Consider the following 23,158-nt stretch of genomic DNA (forward strand, 5'->3'; position numbering starts at 1 on the left):
CAAACCAAACATTCCGCCACAAATTTTTGAATATCCGATTTAAGGCCATCACAAAAAAATTCCTTCTTAACCCTGTGGTAAGTTTTTAAAAATCCTGAGTGCCCTCATAAGGGAGAAGTGTGTAGTTCCATGAGAATCTTTTGTTTTAGTTGGGAATTGTTACAGAGGTATAAGTGATCTTTGTACCATAAAGAATCATTTTTCCAGCTAAATGTATCAGACATGCCAGAATCTTGTTGTAACTTGAAAATAAGTGCCCACACTTCTTCGTCATTCTTCCATTCCTCCCTTGCTTCGTTTATCCAATCTAGTTGGATAATAGAAATGGCACACAAAAATGCTTCCACATCCTCATCCTTTCTTGAGAGTGCATCTGCCACCACATTTTGCTTCCCTTTTTTGTAGATGATTTCAAAGTCATAACCCAACATCTTTGTGACCCACTTTTGCTGCTCTTCCAAGGATAATATTTGTTCTAAAAAGTATTTAAGGCTATCATGATCCGTTTTTACCTTGAAGTTTCTTCCCATTAGGTAGGGTTGCCATTTCTTAAGTGCATGGAGTATTTCCAACATTTCCTTCTCATAAATAGCTTTGTGTAAAAACTTTCCCTTGATTGGACGACTTTCAAAAGAAATGGGTCTTTCATCTTGCATTAAAACAACACCAATTCCATTTCCTGAAGCATCACATTCCACAATCAAGGTTTTTCTGAAGTCCGGTGTAGCTAAGACCGGTGCTTGGCACATTGCCTCTTTCAGATGTTCGAAGGCCTTTTTTGCTTCTGGAGTCCATGAAAATACATCTTTCTTCAATAATGTTGTAAAAGGTGCTCCTATTCTCCCATAATTCTTAACAAACTTGCGATAATACCCTGTCAACCTGAGAAATCCTCGCATATGCTTTATGGATGTGGGGATTTTCCATTCCTTAATGGCTTTAATTTTTCTAGGGTCTACCTTAAATCCTTCATGAGATACAATATGACCTAGATATTCCACCTCTTGTACTCCAAAGAAACATTTGGATCTTTTTGCATATAATTGTTTCTCCTCCAATAGTTGTAGCACCCTGTCAACATGTTCAACATGATCCTTCCAAGACTTGTTGTAGATTAGTATATCATCAAAAAATACTAACACAAATTTTCTAAGGAATGGTTTGAAAATGAAATTCATCAAACCTTGAAATGTTGAAGGTGCATTGGTAAGGCCAAAAGGCATGACCAAAAATTCATAATGACCCTTATGAGTTCTAAATGTTGTTTTCAGAATGTCTTCAGTCTTCATTCTGATTTGATGATATCCTGAACGAAGATCCAACTTGGTGAAGTAAATTGATCCATGCAATTCATCTAGTAATTCATCAATGACAGGAATGGGAAACTTATCTTTAATAGTGAGCTTGTTGAGCTCCCTATAATCTGGACACATGCACCATGATCCATCCTTCTTGTGCACTAATACTACTAGAGCAGAGAAAGAACTTTGACTCGGTTGAATTATACCAGCCTCTAGCATTTCTGCAACCATAAGTTCAATTTCACTCTTTTGGGCATAGGGATATCTGTAAGGCCTGATGTTTGGAGGAACACTTCCTGGAATCAGATGAATAGCATGATCATGATCACGAATAGGTGGGATACCTTTGGGAGTCTCAAATACATTAGAATGATTGTCCAAGACCTTTTTGAGATCTAGAGAAATAGATGATTCCAATGTGGAAACATCTAGCGAACATAATTGTGCAATTACATCGCTTTGTTCCTTTTTTAGAAGCTTTGTCATACCGTTAGAGCTTATTATCTTTCCCGGTTTCCCTGCAATACCCCTTAATTAAACTTCCTTTCCTTCCATAGAAAATTTCATGAAAAGTTCTTGAAAATTAAAAGCTATTGTACCCAAGGATTGTAGCCATTGGACGCCTAGTACAACATCAGCACCTCCCATTGGAATGGAAAGCATTGGGCTAGTCAATACATATTCTCCCATCGATAGTTTGATATTATGGCACTTTCCAGAGCAATTTACTATTCCTCCATTTGCAACCATCACTTGACACTCTGGTGCTGGATATAAGAAGCAATTCAATTCTTTTGCTACCTTACAATGAATAAAATTGTGGGTACTTCCTGAATCAATCAACACTATTACCTTTTTATTCTTGATTTGTCCTTCTATCTTGATGGTTTGAGGAGTGGTAATTCCCACCAATGCATTACAATATATGGTCAGATTCATTTCTTCTTTATCTAGGCTTTGTTCCTGGAGTATATCCTCTTCTTTTGACCTTTCTTGCTCCTTTTCTTCTTCCTCTTCGCAATCTATGTAGAATAATTTCTTCTCAGCACACGTATGACCTTCAGTGTATTTGCTATCACAACTGTAACAAAGCCCTTTTGCTCTTTTTTCTTCCAATTGTTGTGGTGTCAACCTTATAGGTTGTGGAATACTAGGGGCAACAGCACTTCCATCTTTATAGTTGTGAGTGGTATGCTTCCTGGTTGTCGAAATTTTTCTTTCCATTTTTCTTGCTAACCTGAATGCCCTCTCTAATGAATTAGGTTCCCAAAGGCGAACATCATGTTGGATATTATCCTTTAAATTCTCTATGAACACATCAATCCTATTCTCCTCTAGAATATTTTTTACCCTTATTTTCAATTTTTGGAACCCCTCAATGTGCTCCATTATTGAACCCTTATGTTTGAGACTTATCAATTGGCTGAAAAAAGTGTTTCTTTTTGTATCCTCATAATGTGCTATAAATTCTTCCATAAAAATTGCCCAAGTGATAATTTATTTACGAGAGTAAAGCCATTGATACCATATAAACTGATTTGGTTCCAAATATAAAGTTGCAATATGTAGCTTTTGTGTGTTTTTCACATTATTGAGATTGAAAAATTGCTCCATCGGTAATATCCATGTTGCGGGATCCTTGTCATCAAACTTCCTCATATCGACTTTTGGAATATGGTGGGTCTTCGATCCCACATTAGAGTCTATGAAATCATCATTAACATTTCTTTTGTTCGAATCATGAGTTTCTTTTACTACCTTTTCACCATTATTAACTATTTCTTATAGAAAATTTGTCAAATCTGTCTTCAAATCTGCCATGTCTGTCTTCAAATCTGTCTTCAAATCTGCCATGTCTCTCTTCAAATATGTATTCAAATATGCCATGTCTCTCTTCGAATATGTCTTCAAATCTATCTACAAATCATCCATCTTAGCTTCCACGCCCTTTATCTTAGATTCCACGCCATTTATCTTAGCTTCTGTTAGCTTTTGTGAGAGTGACATTTGTTGCACTTGTTCTTGTAATTTTGATATATCATGTAGCATTTCTTCCTCTTCTTCATGAGTCATGCTAGAGCTTTTAGGTTGATTACTAGGTGTTTGCATTTTCTTTCCTCAGGCATCAGTTACCGGTAATAATGCTCTACTATTCCCTTTGAATTCCTTCAAAATAAATTTTCAAACCAATCTTAAGCAAAAATTTAAGAGAATCTACACACCTTTTTTATTGCCCCTGATGTATCTTTGTACTTTCAGATCATCCAGTTCTAAAATTGCGACCTGTAGTAGCCCTTTGTGTCCTCTTTCCAATGCCACCAGTATGATCCAAATTGGATTCTCCAAGGAAGAGTTATGCGAAATCTCCCACAGTCACCTGATTATAGACTAGTTCAGTAGAGTGAACTTGTACGGCGTGCCACAAGTCACTGTTTCGACCTTTGGCTCTGAAAAATATATACAAGAAACTACAGACCATCCTCTTTCTATACCTTCTTATGAAATTTCAATCTGATGCTCAGAGAGAAAGTTATGACGATTTTCCCCAACTCACATGTTTGGAATGTAATTCAGGAGTCTGCAAAAAGACCAACTTCCTCAGATCATATCTCTGCAATTATAGCGCAAAAAGCTCTGAAAGTCGGACTCGAGGTTCAGTGCAATTTCTTCTCAAATGGGTTTTTTTTTAGCTTCTGAAACATCGTAGAAAAAAAGTTATAGCGAAAATTCCACGATGACCTATTTGGAGCAGCGAAACCCTAGAATCCAAAGCTCTGATACCAAATGTTATGAAACCAGCTCAAGAAAAGATAGATCAACGCCTTAGAATTCAGCCTCTTTGAGGGGGAAACCTCCTTTACATTACATAAATGAACAACTCTTGGATGATTCAAATGAAAAAACCTCCTTTCTATATATAAGAGTCTAAGGAGTCACAATATAACCCAGCCGACTTAACAATAATAATATAAAGCCACAAAAATAACAATAGAGGGATCCTATGGGGCACAGTAATAACAATATGGGGATAATAGGGGCACAACAATATTAATAAGGAATGCAACTACAATAGTAATGGGGTAATCACTAGTATTATAGGGACCCAAAAAATTACATGAGAGATCATTTGAAAGAGATACATATTGGAAGCATTGTGGAGCTGCAAAATATTTTGGATCCATTGAAAGATCAAAATTTGAAAGGTATTGTGATTCACTCAAAACCTTGGATAACAAAAATTTTAAATTTTATTGCTAATTTTTTTTTACAGTTTTTTTTAAATGTATTCATAATTCAAAAAATAATAATAATAATTAAATAATTAAAAACCCTATATAATAAAACAAAAAAACAAAAACAAAAAACAAGACAAGACAAAAACAAAACAAAATAAAAAACAAACAAACAAACAAAAATAAAAAACAAACAAAACAAAGCAAAATTAAACCAAACAAAAAACAAAAAACAAAAAACAAACAAAAACAAAAACAAAACAAAACAAAAATCAATACTTACCTTAAACCCTTGCTTCTTCCTCAAAAAATTCACCTTTAGGGTTTAACTTCCTCTACCACTTCACAATTAGGGTTTTTCAATTTAGGCATTTTATATTTTATGAGTTTTTGTACTTACTGTATATAGGGTGTTTGACATGCAAAGTAGAAGAATCACTTATTGAATTAGATCCAAACCTTTTCGGCCCTCTCCTTTTTTTTTAAAATGGCTATATGTTTCGTGGTGCGCCATTTGTAATATAATGCACCGGTGTTCACTGTGTAATACAACACACCAGTATATTATAACATTGTGATTTTGTCCAACCTATTCATCATTTCTCCGGTGTAATATAACACACCTATGTGCCTCTTCCAAATAGCACCATAAAATCATTGCGGTGTGTTTATCCTTACAAATCACACCATCATAATTTAAAATTATTTTTAAAAACTAATCTTCCCTGATAGTATTGAAAAATCTTCTGTTGTGCTCCCTTTGTAATATAACGCATCAGTGTGCTCTATGTAATACAATGCACCGGCATATTATGACAATTTCGGTTTTGTCGAGTATTTTCATCATTGCTCTCATTGTAATGTAACATGTCGACGCGCCTCTGCCAATTATCATCGTTAAGTCATTATGGTACATTTATCATTATAAGCGCACCATCATAATTTAACATTATTTAAAAAAAAAAAATCGCTGATGGTGTTGAACAATTAAACGCATAGTGTGTTTAACGGAATAAGTGCACTAGTGTGTTTTGTTCAAATAAATGCATCAGTTACCAAAGTTGGCTAAAAATTATTTGATTTATTTGTAAAATATATTTAATGGCTTCTGTATTGAATGGTACATGTTGTATATTGATAAAAAAAAATGTCTTAGAATGTCTCAAGTAACAAAAATATTGATCGACACAATGATAACACATCAAAAAAAGCAGAGAAGGCAAGTTCTTTGTAAATTCTTTACAAAATTAATATGTTTGAACTATATGTAAGTTTAACTAATATGTATTGGTTGGTGTGTTTCATGCAGAACCACTAAATGAACAAGGTCAATAAGGTTGTTTCTAATCTAAGTGCAGAAGGTCATAAAATTCTGATAGAAAAATTGTAGAAGGATGAATCAGGTGAATGAACAAATATTTTTCAATATGAGTTTTTTTTTAATATACTTAAGAATATTAGATAACATGTTTCAAACAATCTATTAACTCATATATTTTTAATGTTCTATAGGGAGCAACAATGAATGAAAACATCAATGTCGTTCTAAGAAAAGAAAAAGTATAGAACATGTAAATGACGATGAATTAGTCCTTAGCTCATGTTGAAGGTTTTAATGAAAGAGGGGAATTTTTTTACAAAATTATGAGGGATCTAGTAGAATGAACGTATAGACGTACTTTCCACTTACAATAAAAAAATCAATTCAATGATTCTAAGAACTAAATTATATCTAAACTACAGGAAGCGTTTCTAGAGAAATGGTCAATGAGACATGTCATACTTGCAATAGCAAAAACATAAAACAACAAAAAAAGAATCCTTCAAAAGGTAATATTCCTAGTTATATAAAATGATTTTCTAGAATTATCTGTATATATTATTACAAACCATTCATTTATTAATATCGATTTTGTTATATTTAGTTTTCATATATCATTATAAAAATAGTTTGTTACTCTTTCCAGGAAGATTATGGGAATCCCAAATGATCAATGCTCTGACATGTGAAACATGCTAGTAGGAATGTCCAAAAAAGTGTATAATGATATGGTCAAATAAATGGACATAATTTCATCATAGGAGGTGTAGTATACCTAGGAAAGATAATATGGGGTATACCTAGGGGGGTCATATGGGGTAAAAAATGAGGTACCCAAGGGAATAATGTGTTGTAATAATATAATGGGCCATAGTTAATAAATAAAGTAGTTAACTCGTATTATGCAAGGGACAACAAGTAGTTAGAGAATAATGTGATAAACCCATTGTATTGGATGTATGGTATTGAGAGACTGATGCAGGAGCATCTAACTCCTCGTAAATTGAAGAGGAATCTGAAGCTGAGCGAGGAGGACGTTAACAGCGAAACTGAATAAAGGGAAGATCTGCTCTTAAATTGATTTAAAATGAGAGATTTAAGTAAGTTGTTGAGTGATTTCAGGAGCGATTTTGTGGATCTTAACTAATTCACGCCTTGTAAATACTTTATAAGAAAGTATGTATGCATGAGATGGGAGGAAAATACAATGTAATCGGTGTGGATTTATTGGCTAAGGCTGCAACGCCTTAGATCAGTGGTCTTTTGTATATAATCAACACTATAAATTATGTCGATTTGTTGTCTATTGAATTATGAGTTTTTACAGTTTGAATGTATGGTTGAAATCCTGTGTTGTGAGCTTGATCGGTCATCGATCACTTAGAAGATTGATGGCGATCAAAATATTCGTTTAAACATTATATGTGATTGTCTGTTGATGCCGGAATTTATATGAACTGTGTGATAAATCTGTTACAGAGTGTGGCGCAGAGAACCATTCCACATCGTAACACCTTTAAATGGGAGCAGCAAAGGCTTGCATTGCATCGGCGTTGTGGCAAATGGATCCAGCGATGGATTGGGTTAATTGCCACAGTAGAAAGTTCTAAAGAGCGAGATTTCAGATCGAAGGGTTTTCATATTGGCATAAGATCGGAGCAATGGGGTTTTGCCTTGAATTGAAGTTGTGTGGAGTGTGATCGCCGAGGTTTATAAGGGCAGTTGCATTACATTGATAAAGGGTAGGATGTGAATTGTTAAATATTTGTTTGTTTGGAGTGAATCGATTGCGATTGAATCAGATTGGAGCATGGAATACTTACATCGCATCGGAATTACGATGAACACGGAAAACTGAAAGCGCCTTCGCTGACTTCTGATTTTCGAAGTGATTATAGTGAAGGATCGGTCAGATCGGAGCGTCGGAATTTTATATAGTTTCCCATTTATTTTTTTATATATGGAGGGCCTGGTTTTAATGTAGACCTGCGTAAATAATAAATGAAAAGGTTTACAGTTTTAAAATGCTTCTGACCAGACTTGGTGGCCATAACCCACAGGTCCAGTTCGAAATTTATACATGAAAGGAGATTTTGGGCTTACCCCAAGATTTCTTTTCATCAAGTGGTATCAGAGCAGGGAAAGTTTCCTGCGAGGAGAAGGATTCCAGGAAGAGAAGAAGAAGCAGGAGGTACAGTTGTGCTAAAGCTGGCGAGTTTGTGGTCTTACCATCGTGCAGATGGCGGCAGCGGAAGGTGAGAAGATTTGCAGCAACCTAGAGCAAGGTGTGCTCAATTGGTTCCAGAGAAGAGAACCAGAAGGATGCCAAAAGACCGAGTGCGGAGGGCTTGGTGAGGTATCGTGTAACAGAAGGAGACTGTTACTGCAGAGGTTGGTTGCAGCTCACAGAAGATCATGAAGGCAGTTCCACTGAAGAGATACAATGGGTAGAATTGTTGAGGACCAGGCGAAGAATATGACCAGGAGGTCATCAATATATTTTTTTTTCCTCAGGAATCTGATGCAAGAGCATTTAACTCCTCGTAAATTGAAGAGGAATCCGAAGCTGAGCAAGGAGGACGTTGACAGCGAAACTCAACAAAGGGAAGATCTGCTCTTAAATTGATTTAAAATGAGAGATTTAAGTAAGTTGTTGAGTGATTTCAGGAGCAATTTTGTGTATCTTAACTGATTCACGTCTTGTAAATACTTTATAAGCAAGTATGTATGCGTGAGATGGGAGGAAAATATAATGTAATCGGTGTGGATTTATTGGCTAAGGCTGCAAAACCTTAGATCAGTGGTCTTTTGTATATAATCAACACTATAAATTATGTCGATTTGTTGTCTATTGAATTATGAGTTTTTACAGTTTGAATGTATGGTTGAAATCCTGTGTTGTGAGCTTGATCGGTCATCGATCACTTAGAAGATTGATGGCGATCAAAATATTCGTTTAAACGTTATATTTGATTGTCTGTTGATGCCAGAATTTATATGAAGTGTGTGATAAATCTGTTACAGAGTATGGCGCAGAGAACCATTCCACATCGTAACACCTTTAAATGGGAGCAGCAAAGGCTTGCATTGCATCGGCGTTGTGGCAAATGGATCCAGCGATGGATTGGGTTAATTGCCATAGTAGAAAGTTCTAAAGAGCGAGATTTCAGATCGGAGGGTTTTCATATTGGCATAAGATCGGAGCAATGTGGTTTTGCCTTGAATTGAAGTTGTGTGGAGTGTGATCGCCGAGGTTTATAAGGGCAGTTGCATTACATTGATAAAGGGTAGGATGTGAATTGTTAAATATTTGTTTGTTTGGAGTGAATCGATTGCGATTGAATCGGATTGGAGCATGGAAGACTTACATCGCATCGAAATTGCGATGAACACAGAAAACTGAAAGCACCTTCGCTGACTTCCAATTTTCGAAGTGATTATAGTGAAGGATCGGTCAGATTGGAGCGTCAGAAATTTATATAGTTTCCAATGTATTTTTTTATATGTGGAGGGCCTGGTTTTAATGTAGACCCACGTAAATAATAAATGAAAAGGTTTACAGTTTTAAAACGCTTCTGACCGGACTTGGTGGCCATAACCCATAGGTCCAGTTCGAAATTTATACATGAAAGGAGATTTTGGGCTTACCCCAAGATTTCTTTTCATCAGAGACCCATGGTAATTACCAATGGTATTGCATGTATGAATCTTATATAGAGGTTAGAGACACCCCATTGAGAGATGTTGAGGATTGTGTTGTATTGACAAGCATTAACTTGTGGAGTGTTCTCCTTCCTTAAGGAGTTGTTGTATGGTGTTTCCCTACCTCAAGGGTTTTATGAAGATATTAATAAAGATAAGTATTTCTATCTATTTGTGTATTGGCTCTTGAGTTCATTTTATCAAATAATTTATTATAATTGCGGGTCAGATTTATTACAAGAGGAATCATATCAACAACAACGTGCTTCAAATGTATGTAATCATGATTGACTTTGTACATTAAAAAAATAATTTAGCATTAAATATTAATTTTTAAGTAAAACAAGATGGAACTCATTCAACAATAGAACAAGATGACAAGGAAGAAAAGGGTGGATTTAAAAGTTTGTGAGTAATTGTTAATATTTAACTCAAGGTCTCATTTTTGTATATTTTAAGTTGTTTTAAAGCAACCATCATTGAATGTCTTCAAATAGGTGCTAACATACAAAAAAGAGATGTCGGAAGAATTGATTGGCATTGGGTTAAATTAGGGTTGCGAGTATATGTTGGAATATCAAAAATTAATTATGGAATTTGTAAGTATCAACTATGTTTTTTTACTTCTTTGAGTTTATAATTAATAGAACAAAATAATCCTTTATATTAAATCTATGATTTTTGATGGGGTTTAAAACATGCAGGAAACAAAGTATGGAACTACGCCAGCAGAAGACTTGTTGCAACAAGGCATGAGACTTGGTTTTGGAACCATGTGCACAATTTATGAGCCACTTCTTGCTATGATACATTGTTATTCGATTTACAATGATGTATATTATTTATTTCAATTTTCATTTTTCTCACTAATGTAGATACATGCATTACACTTTATTTTTATGTTTTCATATGGAACAAGATCAAAAAGACGAAAACAATTGATGCAATCAACAAAAGATTCCTCCTAATAACCCAAGTCATGGAAGTAGCTCGAGCACTGACAATAGATCCAACGAAGAATGATGATATATCTGGATATAAATGCAACCTGCTATATTTTTTGAAATAATTGACTGTGAAAATCGAATATTTTGTTTCATGTAATGGCCATAGTTTCCCAATTGAAAGACAATGGATTACCAATAACAATCCCATTTTGTATGACAAAAATCCTCTTATTGATATATAATAAAATACATTTTAATTTATTCTATTGTGTTATCCAATGTTGTTTTGAAATGTTACACCACTGATTAAATATATGGATGATTAAATATTATAATGAAGAGATGTGAAATCTGATAATATAACAAATTAATCCAAACATCATATACAAATTCACTAATCAAATTTTAATTTATATGAATATTGTTATAAGATATATGTTGATTTTTTGATGAAAAATAGATTTTAAAAATTACAATAATTGCATTGTCACAGGACATCTTTTTTCATGATCGGTTCCTTTTTATAAAACGAAAGCACAAGGGCGTTTATTTCTTCAAGCATAAGTATTTTTTTGTGATTAACGCCCTATGCATTGTAATTCTTAATGCACAAGTTCTTTCATAGAACTAACACCTCGGTCTTGCGAAATATTATTTCCAGCCCGGTACATTATGAAAACTAAAAGCACCAGTCCTTTTATATAACTAACGCACCAGAGTGTTCATACAAACAATACTCATCGGCACTACAAGTTTAAGAAAAAACACCATCTCAGCAATTATATTTTGCTTTCCCTGGTTTCGTTCCTTAGGAGAACACCCCAAGGCTTTTTTATCTATTAGTATCGGTGCAGTATATATTATGCATCGGTGTTCTTTGCATTCAACGTCTCAATGATTTTAGTTATATATGTCACCCAGTGCTTTTATATATGTAGTGCATTGAAGTTACTTATTCCATGAAGTGCACCGCAAAAAAACATCTAATAAAACCTAAGGCCAACTAGATTTTTTCAATTGTGATGAAGTTCCATTAAAACCTCCACTAAAACATTTGTTATCACAAATGGATGTTTTAGTGGATGTTCTTTTTTATAATTATTTCCAATTTTATAACACTAAAAACCTCTGTTATAACCTCCACTATAAGGTATTTTCCTTGTAGTGGTTGGCAGGAACTTCTTCCTAAATCTTTCCTCAAATAACTCCTAGGTAACTGTATCGAGAGTGAGGTGTAGTTGTCGCTCTAGGTTACCCCACTTGCTCAGGGAACTACATTGAGTTAGAATATCGTTATCTTATATTTTTAATTGGAAGTATATTTTCTTAGTACAAAACACCTTCTTATACCCTCCAACCAGACTTCTACTCGTTCGCTGGCATGACCTCCAACAAACTCTAAGATCTTAATCTTCAGGAACTCCATAGTAATATCCTCAGTTTGAGGTCCTCTATTAGAGTCTCTTGATCCCTCGGGTTTGCCTACACCTGATGGAGGGTGCTCTACTTCCACCTCAATTGTCTGGTGCCCTCTTAATGTCTCATTAATTTCCTTTAGGGAGCACAAGATGAGAGCCAACTCCATTGACGGTAGTGGGTTATTTGGAGGTGATGGTCCTTGGTTTGACCTTCCTCAACCTTGACTTCCTCGCATCCTCACCATTTTGAACTGCTCAAATATTTTCACAACATGCAAAACTTATTTCAACAACTTAGGACCTTGTTAATTCTTACTCATCTCACACATGTTTACAAAATGGTAGGTGCAAGTTTTCCTTTTGATATGCTTGTAAGCGAGTGTTGCTGATATTGAGCATATCCTCATGGATTTACTAAATCCTCTCCCATCACTGGCTAAGCAAGCGTTGTGATGCACTACTAGTCACCCTCAAGTATCATTTTAACATCAAATTACTTTATTTAATAACCTTAATTAATATTGTAAAAGATATTTATCTAACTACATTGAAGTTAATTAATATAACCATTTATTTATTTTTGTATACTAATGAAATTAGGTACTAATGTGAATAATACCTTATACATACATATATATATATATATATATATATATATACACACACACACACACACACATGAAAAGTGTGGACCGACATGCTCGCTAACCCCTACATAACAAAAAATGAAAGCTTACACTAGGTGACATGCATGGGCCTTTCTTGCATGGTGTCCATGTGTCCTCTCTTCACAAATGTCCTAGAACCCCATGTTCACTTGTGAATTTCTGTCAATGGTTCCAATTGATAGATTATGTGAGAGATTAAAAGAGCACACATTACAATTATGCAACCTTTGTACTAGTTAAAACCATATAATGGCAGCATTGCACAGTCATGCCCTACAGTCCCTTCGCAATCCACTCAATCTACAAAACACCTTCCACTCTCCTCTTTTGAAGTGACAAGCCACCTATGGAGTGATAAAACTTAGATGCACAAAAATTTCTGCAAGTGCTTATTCCAAGTCTACTAGTCAGCTAAAGGATAATGTGATAATAGTACCAGTAGTGAGAGGTGTAAGTGAAGTTGGAGCACTTGAGTGGAAAAGAAGATGATAACCCATCTTTGTTTGCAAATATATACCGAAACATCCCAAGATGGTAGAAAAATCTTAGGTCGAATTGTCTTTGCTAAAGATTTGCAAAGCGAGGAGGCAATAATTAGATCCATTTTTAATGTTTCTATAAAATTGTATTATGGGTTTCGATGCTAGATTTCAGAGGATATTTATATATACCATTTGAATCATGAGGCCTGTGCTCTAGCAGGTAACAACCTTCTTCCCCATTTTTTTTGTTTTTTTTGCGCAAAGTATCTCTACATTTTTCACATTGTGCATATGCATAGTATGGTTATTTGCCTACGTGTCGATATTAAAGTTGAAGCCTGCAAGATTAATTGCAACTTGGGTTGTTTACAGTGAAACTAAAATCTCGATTCATATATATATATATATATATATATATATATATATATATAACCAACCCAAGATAAATAACTACAAATGCATTCACATCTGTTTTTTTATTTCATTTCAAGTTCATCTTGTATCCTCAACAATGGAGCTTGTTTTTATATTCAGATTTGAACTCAAAGTGATCTTCCTCTTTAACACTCGGCATGGAAGAGAATGTGGGTAGTCCAGGTCTTGAGAAAATGGTAGATTAGTCACAAACAACCTATCCATTAGCTATATATTTTCCTTATTTTATAGTAGAGCATAACTCAAGTTCTCTCTTAGTTTTTGGGCTTATTCTAAGGAATTTGGTTTATAACATTTACTCCAATTTCCCTAATATTACTAAAAAAGGTGCCACTACTATGATAATCCAAAAGGAGATGTATAGGGTATAAGTTTTACCCACGTTAAGTGGTTGACACAGTACTTAGGGTGTGGTTGACATATCCTTGAAGGTTAAGAGGTTGAACACTGTTGGCCTCCATTTATGACCTCATTCGTCAATTGAAGAACAACTAGGTTTATTTTTCCTCAATGATCTTATTACTCATCAAAACATTATTTTTTATGCATTCTCAGTATTAGTCACACTATTGTTTGCTTTCTAGATTCAAACTTTATGATTTTTTTTATTTGAATGACTAATTATGGGGTTCATTGCACTAGGGAATTATTTAGTTGGATATATTGGAATTATGGAGGGATTCATTAATTCTTGTGATTTCCAAGCATATTCTTAACTTTTTTACAAGTTGTTTTCCTCTCAAGGGCACACTGCATTCCTTTCTAAAATTGTCACTTGGTGCCGTTGTTGGGGATTAACTAGGGTGGTTGTAGCCTAGTTTTATTAACAATCTGCATGAGTGGATTGACTGAATTGAATACCACCAACCAACATTAGTTGGACCATATATCAACCTATCTCTATTGGAAATAGCTTTCCAACCGACTTCCGCTAAAAATTTCAACCAGACACTCTTGTTGACCTCAACTCTTTTGATTGGAAAATGACTTGGGTCGCTCTAATTGACCAAAACTCTCTCAAAACCCAAGTCTATGGCTTTAAAACCAAACACTAGTATTGATAATTTGGCTCCACAATTAGGAACAATGGAAAATTGGGTCAAACTTGTCCATTTCGACATAGAAAATCATCGAATGCTAAGAAAACATAAAAGAAAACAATTATTGCAGCCAAGTTGTCTACACAATGCTAGAAGGAACTCAGAGAAATGAAGAGGGTTTTCTCTCTAAACTACGATGTGAACTATCTATAGTAGCCCTTCACACTGGAAAGATAAATGTGACTATTGTTTTGGTGAATCCCAAGCAAGAACCATTGCAATGGAAAGTGATTTCGAAGAATATTTTAATTTGTAAACCATCCTCAGGAAATAAGCAATCAAAGGGAACCCTTGACTCAACTTGGCATTGATTAGTCATATATTTTGGTTGGAACTAGGTATCCTCCCTTATAAGCATCCCTTTCTTGACTAGTTATTGATTTTTGGTGATATCCAATATTGGGTACCAGAGAAATTGTAGCATTAGCATCAGTGAAGTTGCACGATTGTAGTTGCACTCAGTTTGATTTTTACTAAATTTGAGATTTAGCTCCAAAATGGCTAAGGTCAGGAAGAGGATTTTGGTTCTCCCACAACCTTAACTTCTTGAGTTTTGACATTCACTTAACTATTTATCACGATCTCTAGAAATGTCGGTTGTAACTACTTCACTCACACTTCACTAGGCCAAAACCGATAAAGTTTTCTTGAATCTATTGTTTCAAGGAATTGTTTTGATTCGACTTGGATACCCATATGATATCTTGTGTGGGTTCACCTGGTTGTGTTTCCTTTTATTCTAAACTTGAAAATGCTAAATATGGGTATCGTCTCCAGCATAGCAAGAAATCAAATATATGGAACATTGTGGGGGGATTCTCTGTTTGGTGTTTTCGTGGTCATGATTAGTTTTATTAGCTATATGCACGAAAGATAGTTAGTAAACTTGGAGGTGATTCTAGAGGATTTCCAGTTGTAGACGATAAATCACCTTCACTAACATCTCTTCCTCACAGCCTTGAACTCAACCTCGAACTACATGACTCCTTGATCGACTCTAAGCAATCAAATATTAAGGGTGAAAATGGACCGAGCCATACATGGATATTAATATCTTATATTAGTGTAAACCAAAACTCTTAACTTAATTTTCTATTTAATTTCTTCATATTTATTCATTTCATCATAATTACACTCTCTCTCTCTCTGTGTAAATCAATCAAAACTACCAAGAATCTTATCCATCAAATCAGCTAAGGCTAAAACTTCTTAAAAGAATTATTTCTTGTATTTAAAGGATTGTTCTAGTGGGTATAATTTATGGATTTCAGAGATCTGTGGCTTGAATCTTTTGGATCAATGACCGGAGAATCCACAGTTTTAACATTTTTGTACCAACGTTTCAAATCCCAGATGGGATCCATCATCAGGATATGAGAATGATGATGACAGAAGAGCAACAAAGAAGTAATAAATAGTGATGAGGATAAAACATGACAAACTGTCGGCTGAAATGATTTTTAATTAATTTTAATTTTAATTTATTTTAAAAAAAAATTAATTGATTTTATAAAAAAAAATTATTAATTTGTATTAAATATTTAATTAATTTTATATAGTCTAAAATTAATTTGCTTTTTAAAATTTTTTAATATATTAGTTTGATTTATTAATATATTATATATATAATATAATTTTAATTTGTTTTAATATTAATTTGATTTAATATATAGTATTAATTTGATATAATATTATTAATTTGCTTTATTAATTTTTTATAATATAACTTTGTTTTATTAATTTTATACCTAGATCTAAATGAAATTAATGTTAACTCTAAAATGAAATTAATTTATACCTAGAACTAAATGAAACTAAAATTAACCCTAATATGAAAATAATTTAAACCTAGATCTAAATGAAAATAATATTAACTCTAAAATGAAATTAATTTAAACCTAGGGAAATATTAATTCTAGAATAGTAACCTGATTTATTAATATTATGAATAATATTAATTTGTATTAATATTAATTTGATTTATTAATTTGTTATAATATTATTAATTTGCTTTATTAATATTAACCTAGATCTAAATGAAATTAATAATAATTCTAAAATGAAATTAGTTTTAACCTAGGAAAATAATAAACCTAATCTGAAATTGATTTTATACCTAGGGAATATTAATACTAAAATGAAATTAATTTTAACTAATATTAATTCCTAAATAATTTAATTAAAATATTAATATTAATTATATTATATTAACTATTATAAATAATTAATATTTATAATAAATTAATATAATGAGTAATAAATTACTCAATAGCAATAAAGAAATTAATAAATCCTAGATTTTAATGGAAATTCTAAACCTAGACCTAAATGAAAAACAAAGACTGAAGACACAAGAAAGGAGAGGGATAACTTACTTGCTGAGGCCTTAACCAGGGGATGCGCTTGCGTTTGTGTTTTTTATTTCCTTGATCAAGGGAAGCCAGCTCTCGCTAATCTCCACGCCATTATCTCTGTTCAGATTATGAGGATGTTTGATAATTTCAAGCGCTTCTCTGATCTTTCGTCTCTGATGTTGCTCTTCCTTAGCGATAATTGATGCGCTTTCCAGACAGATATGGTGTTTAGTTTTTAGGGAGTGCTCTACCAGGGCTGAAATATGAGATCTTACGTTCTTAATATCCGCGCCATGTTCCTTGAGTCTTGTCTGGAGGGAGCGACCTGTTTCACCAATGTAGCTTTTTCCACAAGAACACTCTATTTTATAAACTCCTTTAAGCTGATGGTTGTCGATATCATCTTTAACAGACTTCAAACTTTGTCTGATAGTACCAGGAGCCGAGAAACTGTCAGGATAACAAGATCATTCCTCCATTCGTGAATGGAGGAATGATCTTGTTATCCTGACAGTTTCTCGGCTCCTGGTACTATCAGACAAAGTTTGAAGTCTGTTAAAGATGATATCGACAACCATCAGCTTAAAGGAGTTTATAAAATAGAGTGTTCTTGTGGAAAAAGCTACATTGGTGAAACAGGTCGCTCCCTCCAGACAAGACTCAAGGAACATGGCGCGGATATTAAGAACGGAAGATCTCGTACTTCAGCCCTCGCAGAGCACTCCCTAAAAACTAAACACCATATCTGTCTGGAAAGCGCATCAATTATCGCTAAGGAAGAGCAACATCAGAGACGAAAGATCAGAGAAGCGCTTGAAATTATCAAACATCCTCATAATCTGAACAGAGATAATGGCGTGGAGATTAGCGGGAGCTGGCTTCCCTTGATCAAGGAAATAAAAAACGCAAACGCAAGCGCATCCCCTGGTTAAGGCCTCAGCAGGTAAGTTATCCCTCTCCTTTCTTGTGTCTTCAGTCTTTGTTTTTCATTTAGGTCTAGGTTTAGAATTTCCATTAAAATCTAGGATTTATTAATTTCTTTATTGCTATTGAGTAATTTATTAATCATTATATTAATTTATTATAAATATTAATTATTTATAATAGTTAATATAATATAATTAATATTAATAATTTAATTAAATTATTTAGGAATTAATATTAATTAAAATTAATTTCATTTTAGTATTAATATTCCCTAGGTATAAAATCAATTTCAGATTAGGTTTATTATTTTCCTAGGTTAAAACTAATTTCATTTTAGAATTATTATTAATTTCATTTAGATCTAGGTTAATATTAATAAAGCAAATTAATAATATTATAACAAATTAATAAATCAAATTAATATTAATACAAATTAATATTATTCATAATATTAATAAATCAGGTTAATATTCTAGAATTAATATTTCCCTAGGTTTAAATTAATTTCATTTTAGAGTTAATATTATTTTCATTTAGATCTAGGTTTAAATTATTTTCATATTAGGGTTAATTTTAGTTTCATTTAGTTCTAGGTATAAATTAATTTCATTTTAGAGTTAACATTAATTTCATTTAGATCTAGGTATAAAATTAATAAAACAAAGTTATATTATAAAAAAATTAGTAAAGCAAATTAATAATATTAGATCAAATTAATACTATATATTAAATCAAATTAATATTAAAACAAATTAAAATTATATTATATATATAATATATTAATAAATCAAACTAATATATTAAAAAAAATTAAAAAGCAAATTAATTTTAGACTATATAAAATTAATTAAATATTTAATACAAATTAATAAAAAAAAATTATAAAATTAATTAAAAATTTTATAAAATAAATTAAAATTAAAATTAATTAAAAATCATTTCAGCCGACAGTTTGTCATGTTTTATCCTCATCACTATTTATTACTTCTTTGTTGCTCTTCTATCATCATCATTCTCATATCCTGATGATGGATCCCATTTGGGATTTGAAACGTTGGTACAAAAATGTTAAAACTGTGGATTCTCCGGTCATTGATCCAAAAGGTATAATTTATGTTTTTTTTTTACAGGTAAGGATAAGGATTATTCTAGTGGGCTTTAGCCCCTATATTTCAGAAAAAAGCTTTGATACCACATACAAGGACCCAATTACTACATTCATTAAAAAATATTTCACAAAAAAAAAATTGGAACAAGAAAATTTTCATGTTTATAAAACAACAACACTAGCATACACATAAAATTTCATTTGTAACATATTATACATGTCGTTGTAACAATTTACATAAATAAAATAATAAACTGAAGAATATCTGATCTGGTGGTTCGATTGGGATGCTCCTACTAGGGTTTCCCAACTGAATTAACCTCCCAACCAACTAGGAAATACTTCCTAGCCCATGGAACCTCCAAAAGTTCCCTACCAGTCTGAGCCCAATTCCAACTAGTCGTAGTGTGTCGATGTTAGATTTAGATCCATCCCTCTCCAATAAATCCTAGTTCAAGTTATCCCTGGTATCTATTTGACCCCACTCCAAAATCCCTTAGGCCAACAAAAAGAAGTCCCAAAAAAAACAAGAGCTCCTCTTCCATCCCCTCTTCCTCACTTTATCTTCCTTTCATCATCTTTCCCCACCACTTCTCATGAATGCACCCTGCCTGCCTACCCCCATTCTTCAAGGTACACGCCTTGAATGCCCCCCATCCCTGGCTTTAATGTTATTGACTTTCACCCCCCCACCTTGCACCTCCTCGAGCCTCCCCTTCCTTATCCTTCTTACTAATCCTTATCCCTTCCTTAAAAATCAAGTGGTACAGTCCCCAACCACCCCTTATTAATTCAATAAAACAGTACCATTCAAAATATTATTATTTTAATAAAGTATCAACATTCAATAAAATAATGTTATTCTAATAAATTTTACCATTCAATAATAGTATTTTAGAAATATTAGTCAAACTTGAGTAATGTTACTAATTTAATAATTAAATTAATCATGTTTAAAATATAATCATTAATTACAAATCGTGTTTTAAGGTTAATTAATCACTAATCATGATTAAATGTTTATTTAATCATACAACACTTTAAACTTTATAATACTAGTGTATTCGTGCGAGGTGTAATAGCCTCGGGTTAAAAGTTTATGTAATAAAAGTTAATAAAGGTAAAATAAGATCACGGTCAAGGGACACTTATTCCAAGCTCAATGTTGGGAAAAATATCTTAGTGGGCATCACTTGTGGTGTTTATGGCTAAGGGGAAATTGGCAAAGGCAATGGGTAAGGCTTTGAAAAGGAAAAAAAGGTATTTTGGCACATTATTTACGAAAATAATGGAAATTAGGAGAAAAGGAAGGTGAAAGGTCACAGGTTACGTGTGAGGAGGAAACTAAATGAAAATAAGGGAAAATTGAAGAAATTAGAGGCATCATCAATAAAATATCTCAGAGCATCAGTTGGTATCTTTGGTCAGTGTAGCCTGTTGTCAGTTTATTTTAGAGTTAGTCTCAGAGAGGAGAAAGAGCACCAAGAATAGAAGGAAGGAAAGCATGCAAATGAAGGAAAATGGAATCAAAGGAAGGACAAGGAAAGTAAAGGAAAGCAAGGATCATGCAAGGAATATTTTGATCAAGCAGCTTCAGCGGGAATAATTGCAGGTAACAGGATTGATGTATGATTTCCTAGTTGGTTTTGATATGCATGGTAAGTGCATGTTGGTATTTAGTTCTTTTGTTGTCAGTGGCATGGGTCTTGTCAGGTTTTGACAATGGATTGTAGCCTAGCCTAGCCTTGACATTTATGGATAGTCATTGTGTGATGGTATTATTCTCAGTTTGAGCTTTATATTGCCAAAAGATTTTAGATCTGGGTGAGGTGGTCTCATGAAAATTCCCAAAGGCCTAGGAATCCCTTGACTGGTAATGGAAAGATACACAGTAAATCCCGAGGGTGGAGACGGGAGAATTCCTCAAAGTATTGGAGAAGAAACTCTGAGGCATCCAAGCTCGGTTTGGTTTTGTGATATCGGCACCGATTTAGGTGAGATCACGGTATGGTGAGGATGGAGGTGGTTTAACCTCTGGATTCCCTTGGTTTTCTTGGTTTTTTTTAGATTGGTTATCCCATGAGGTCCCCCATTCATGCTTGGAATATGGCATGGGGGTGACTGGCTGAAAGAAATATTTGGTTTAACCAATCTATCTTCGGGTGGTACGTGGAAGTTCTGAACCTGGTCGGATTTTTCCTATGTTAATAAGAGATAAGTTTCTTTTTCTTTGATGAGGAAATGTACTTTTTATTCTGTGGCTTTAATGGTTGTTCTCTTATTGTTATTTATCTGGTTATATGTTGGTTATAAGCATGGTTTTAAGATAGATATTACTCATGGTTATTTTCATGATTTTACTTATAACTAAATGAATAATGAATGCAAGACCTAATTGGTGTTATGACAGCTAATGTGAGAAGGTAGTGACCATTCTTGTTAAACTTCATATAGATTTTCAGTTCCTTATGATTAGACTCGCATTCATGACCTGTAGGTTGTATGTTTACCAAGTGTTTGACAGAATGTCAATCCTGGTTGGGGAAGGTTAGGTTAACTCTTGGTTTCACTTTTTGGTTTACAAGAATTATTTCTATGTCATTTATCATCTCTCGAAGTTTCACTAAGTTCTGGACCTCAAAAATTGGCTCAAAATTCGAGGTCACTAGCATAGAACTGAGCACAAAAGTCCATAGTTTTCAGGAAGCATGCCTATGGGAGAGACTGGGGACACATAGTCGCTTGGAGGTCTTGGCAAGGGAGTGAATGGGGCTCTAAGTGAGGGAAAAAGAGGTTTAGCGTAGGGGTTGGACACCTGGAGAGGTTGGGTTGCTCCTGGAGGTCTTGTGGCACCTGAGGGAAGTTAGTAAGGTATTAATTTGTCGATTCCATTTCCTTAAGGTCATATAGGAGGGTGAGTCTTATCAGAGTGACCCTCATCTCATGTTTACCCCGGGAAAGCCAGTGAAAGTGGGTAAATGTGGGAGGAGGTAGTTACAGGGTAGTATCAAAGAAAGTTATGCTCTCATTGGGTAAAGTTTGATGTTGTCAAGGTTATGATTGTCATGCATGGGGTCATGGTATATAGGTGGTATGGTCATGCATGATGTCTTTATGTTATTAAGTTATTATATGGATGTGCTTATAATTATAGATGTACATGCTAATGTGGACTGAACTTGTAAATGAGATAAGCCTCCCTTTGAAATCACTGAGGTATGGATTTTATTTTGGTATCTATTTGGTTTGTTTGAAATGGTACACTTGTAGGAAGAAGAGACTTCAAAATGACAAGAAAAATGGTGGACTACATTTCCCATGACTCTCCCTACAAATTAGTTGGGCAGCAAGGAGAAGAGTATTCTCCTGGTATAGCAGATACAGTGAGGAGCTTAAGGGTAGAGATTAGAAGTTGCAAAGTAGAAAATGACAGGTTGGTCGAGGCTTAGGAAATACTTGCAAGAGCTCAAGAGAAGCAAGTAGAAGTCAATGTAGTGATCCTTCAGAGCTTATCAAAGTTGCATAAATAGGGACAGTTGAGGATCAGTCAAGAGAATGAAGAGAAAAATAATGGAGCCTATGGTACCAGATCTTGGTCCGGATATAGATTAGTTATAGGGGACACAGTTAGAGGTGGCGTATCATTGGATACACTTGACAGGGTGACTGGTATGTATGGGCATCATTCAGGAGAAATCATCACAGTCATCATCGGCATCATCCTTATAGGAGGAGGGATTATTTATCTAAGGAGTTTCGGAAAGTGAAGCTTCCTACATTTGTAGGAGAGGTGAAGAAGTTAGAAGATGCAAATGCATGGTTGCTTGGGATAAATATATTCTTCAAATTGCATAGTAACTCATAGAACACGAAAGCCAAGATAGCCACCTTCACTCTTAAAGGGAAAGTAGATAGCTGGTGGGAAGATGTGAAGAATTTCAGGGGAATTCAAGAGGAATACTTGATTTGGGATGATTTCAAGAGGATATTTAAGTAGACGTATCTATTGGATAGGTACTATAATGATAGAGCTAAGGAGTTTTATGAGATACAGATAGGTTCTATGATAGATGATGAGTATAGTAGCAGATTCTTGGAGTTTTTGAGGTATGTTCCATATCTCAAGGAGGAGAAGTCTAAGATTCAGATATTCATCAGTGGA

This window comes from Pinus tabuliformis, chromosome 4_2 (assembly GCF_031772625.1).
Source record: "Pinus tabuliformis cultivar Carrire ecotype Pingquan chromosome 4_2, CPIR1, whole genome shotgun sequence".
Lineage (NCBI taxonomy): Eukaryota > Viridiplantae > Streptophyta > Pinopsida > Pinales > Pinaceae > Pinus > Pinus tabuliformis.